The sequence below is a fragment of the Octopus bimaculoides genome, chromosome 14, assembly GCF_001194135.2.
Source record: "Octopus bimaculoides isolate UCB-OBI-ISO-001 chromosome 14, ASM119413v2, whole genome shotgun sequence".
Classification (NCBI taxonomy): Eukaryota; Metazoa; Mollusca; class Cephalopoda; order Octopoda; family Octopodidae; genus Octopus; species Octopus bimaculoides.
The window spans coordinates 36,528,145-36,532,378 of record NC_068994.1 but is presented as its reverse complement, the minus strand read 5'-3'; the positions used below and the strand labels follow the sequence as shown (position 1 = coordinate 36,532,378).

At 27.3% G+C, this 4,234-nt stretch overlaps 1 protein-coding gene across 4 annotated transcripts in view; it reads left to right on the top strand.

Moving 5' to 3' along the window:
- The window catches only part of LOC106871761 (protocadherin gamma-B6), a 45,857-nt gene that overhangs the window by 10,809 nt on the left and 30,814 nt on the right, over positions 1 to 4,234 (top strand). For all 4 annotated transcript variants that reach the window (XR_008265547.1, XR_008265549.1, XR_008265548.1 and 1 more), the window contains exon 2: positions 993 to 1,241. The gene's annotated coding sequence lies outside the window, so the exon portion shown is untranslated. The remainder of the gene's footprint in view (positions 1 to 992; positions 1,242 to 4,234) is intronic.

Here is a 4,234-nt window from a genome sequence, read left to right as displayed (position 1 = left end):
GTGTGTGTGTGTGTGTGTGTGTGTGTGTGTGTGTGTGTGTGTGTGTGTGTGTGTGTGTGTGTGTGCGTGCGTGCGTGCGTGCGTGTGTGTGTGTGTGCATAGCGCAGAATAGTGTGCACTGGTATGTAAGATTGCATGTGTTCATATGTGTAAAATTTAACATGTATTTTGTTTCTGGTACCAACTTTGTTCTTTACCTTGAATAGAAAGTATTTTCAAAAACACAAATTATCACTAAAAATGAGATATTTAGCTCTTAATTATGTTTGGTTTTGGGCAACTTTAAAACTTTACTTTTCCTACTAAGGCTAGAAATATTAATTCAACTCTTATATTTAAACACTTTCACTTTTTCCAATACCTCTATTGAAAAATAAAATAAGTGTCTTTTGATAGCAAAAGAAAATTTGAGACATCATAGTTTTCATTCAACATTTTTTTTTACTCCTTTTATTTAGTTTGAGTGTTTTCAGGAAAAGTATTATTTTCTCTCTTTTAATAATATCGCAATACACATTTCTTTGATAGCACTAGTTCTTTCATTTCAGATTTCTGAATTTTTTTTTTTTATTATTATTATAAGACAAATTTCTTTCTTCATATTGACGTAGATCACTCAAATCTTAAACCTTTCTTTGTAATGTTTATTATTGATAATTCTTTTACTTTGATTATGGATAAATCTATGTTCATCAAATAAGAACTGAACTGATAAGGAAAAAAAAAAGTCACAGTAATATTAAGATTTTGTAAATGGGGGGAAAAAGTGATTGATGTTTCAGTTTTTGAAAAAAAAAAACACCTAGTTATCATAGGTTTACAGGTTTCTTTTAACAGGTATGAAGGTATTTTCAAACAGTTGCATGTCTATACTTATTGATAGATTTTTCTTTTCTTTTACATTAGCAATAAATAAGTGTATATATAACAATTATTTAGTGTTTTTAAGAATATACGTGACTCATCTCTGTATTAAATCTACTTCTTTACAGCTGGAATCTGAAGCAGAATTTCCGTTTTCCTTCCATGGGAACCATAAACAGCCTGTTATTGGTTGTAGCAGACATTACATACACACTATACTTGATAGAAATGTAAACCTCTCTCTCTCATACTCACACAACACAGACCAAGCCACACAGTATTGCTGGCTCACATCAGCAGCAGTAACTGTACAACTCTACAGCAGGATACATACACAGTTCAGCTATCGGCACATTGGAGAAAATTTTGCAGTATTGGTAAGTGCTCACATCTTTTCTCTTTCTAAAGACAGTTACTTTATATTGCATTCTATTACAGAAAAATTAAAAGTATCACTTAAAAAAATATCAAAATCAGATACTTCATTTTACAAGTTAAAATGAATCAAGTGTTGTGAATTTTGAAAAGTATATAATATACAACAGTATATAGATAACTATATAATGTTTAAAATTTAAAATATAGTATACTTTTTAAATAGAGAGGGTAATCTATACAGCTTCATAACTAAAATCTAATCATTAAAGAAATTATCTTTAGTGTTCAGTTTTATTACATGTACAATTACTTTAAGTTCTTTTTACAAATACCTAGAGAAATAAAGTTACATCACTCAGATGTTTAAAAAAGTAAATGAAAAGAAAAGGAATTGTATATAATCTCAACTTAAAATGACTCTAGTATACTATTTATTAGTAAAATTATTTTTCAATATACTACAGAAAAATACTTTAAAGACATTTTATTGAAGAAAGTTAACTCTGTTAAATACATTTTACTTTGTTCTTATGATAAACACATACTTTTTAAATAATTTTCATATAGCATTTTTAGAAATACTTTACTGAATAACTAACATTTAATCTATATGAATATCTCAAATTTGGCTATTTTGAAATATCACTAATTTAGTCTATTGTTGAATATTTGACATTTCATTTCAGTGAAGTATATGTGACATTCAGGTAATATAAAATTGGTGACATTCTGTTATTTAGAAATATCTCACATTTGGTTTGCATGATATTTTTTTTTTTCATGTTATCAACCACATGATAATTATGTTTAACTAATATTATTCAGCAACATAGATACAAAGATATACATACATGTGTGTGTGTGTGTGTGTGTGTATTTATATATATATATGCATGCATGTATGTATATATTTACATACACACACACACACATGTATGACAGGTATTGAAATATTACATTTTATCAAAAATTAGTGAAACAAAATTAGTAAATAATATAATATATTTTGAAGACTATATGCAATAGCTTTTATCAGACACTAAAGTATTTTTGTGGAAACTTACACTAAATACACAGAGGTATATGTGTGTGTGTATATCAACGACACACATATGTAGATAATAAATAAATAAATATATATATATATATATGTATGGATGAATGGATGGTCATAGATGATAGACAGATATGGGTAAGTATATACATACACATACAGGCAATAAACACAAAATACACACAACACACATACATAATGCATTGACAAAAATCATACACAGAAAAAATACTGACATAAAATGCATTAAATTTCATATAGTGGCATGCAAGTGTATATATTGTGATGGTATGTGGAAGTAACAACATTGCAGTATGAATATATATAAACACAAAATATACTGACAGTAACAATACTTCCAGACAAACATCATATATGTGTGTATATATGCGTGTGTGTTTAAATGTGTATATATAAGTAGGTATACCTAATTAGATACATATGTGTGTGTGTGTGTGTGTGTGTGTGTGTGTGTGTGTGTGTATATATATATATATATATATATATATATATATATATATAGAGAGAGAGAGAGAGAGAGAGAGAGAGAGAGAGAGAGAGATGGCTATACATATATGTTTATATATGTATGTGTATAAACAATATTTGTCTGGAAGTATTGTTACTTTCAATATATTTTGTGCTTGTATATATACATACTAAAATGTTGTTGCATCCACATATTGCGCGCGCGCGCGCAAATAAATAAATAAATAAATATGCATATTTGTATGGATGATGTTTACATGGAAGTGTCTGCACGTGTATGTGTATATACATTCACATTTTTATATTACATATACATGTATACATGCATATACATACATACATATATATATATATATACCAGCCGAGATGAAACCATCCAGCCCATGTCAGCATGGACAACAGATGTTCAATGACGATGATGATGTGTGCATGAGTGTGTGTGTATACATATAAACATTATATATATATATATATATATATATATATATATATATATATATATAGAGAATATACCAATATACATTTAACTCAGTTAGTTACATGATAGCCTTCTTTAAAAGCAGTTGGTACAGTTGGTATATGTTGTCAATCTTTGAATATATATTTATTTTAAACATTGTATGACATTTTTAGCTCTGTTTGTTTATGAAGAATGCATTTATTAGCATTATTATTATTATTATTATTATTATTATTATTATTATTATTATTATTACTACTACTACTATTAGCTTCTATACTTATAAAGAAAGGTGTAAAAATTAATATGAACATGTACAAGTATTGGCTATTATTAATTGCATTGGAATTATGTGATTAGTTATCAATAAGTACATCATATATTTCAAATTCTTATCATTCACATAGAAATTTCAAAACTGTTTATACACACTGACTGACTTAGTTTCTTGTCAAATGCAATTTAAATTGGTGTTTTCTTTCTTTTATTCAACATTCATTCAGCCTACAAATTTTGTTAATTGTATTAAGATTTAATTGTATTAAGACTTCAAGCTAAAGTTGCAATTATAAGGCACCGTCTTTAACAATTACATTCTTTGAAAGTTAACTTAATCAATGTTAAAACATTACAAATTAAATTAAGCAACATGTATGTGATTCTCATATCATCAGTGATATTGTGCTAGAGCTAAAAAGTATACATATAAATTAGCTTAAATGCTCTAAAATGCTATATGTTGATCAACTACATTTCAGTTAAATTAGATATCAATTTACAATATTACATCAAAGTTGTTCCTTTAGAAGATAATGCAGACTTGAAACAAAGATAAGCAAACTGCACTAAAGAAATCACTTTGCAATAATTAATACAGTTGCTTTGTTTTCTTTTCATTTGCTTCAATGTTTTATTGGTCATGTTGCAAGAATATAAATTTCTTGAATTTCAAGTGAGCTAATACGAGAGAGAGAGAGGGGGGGGGGGGG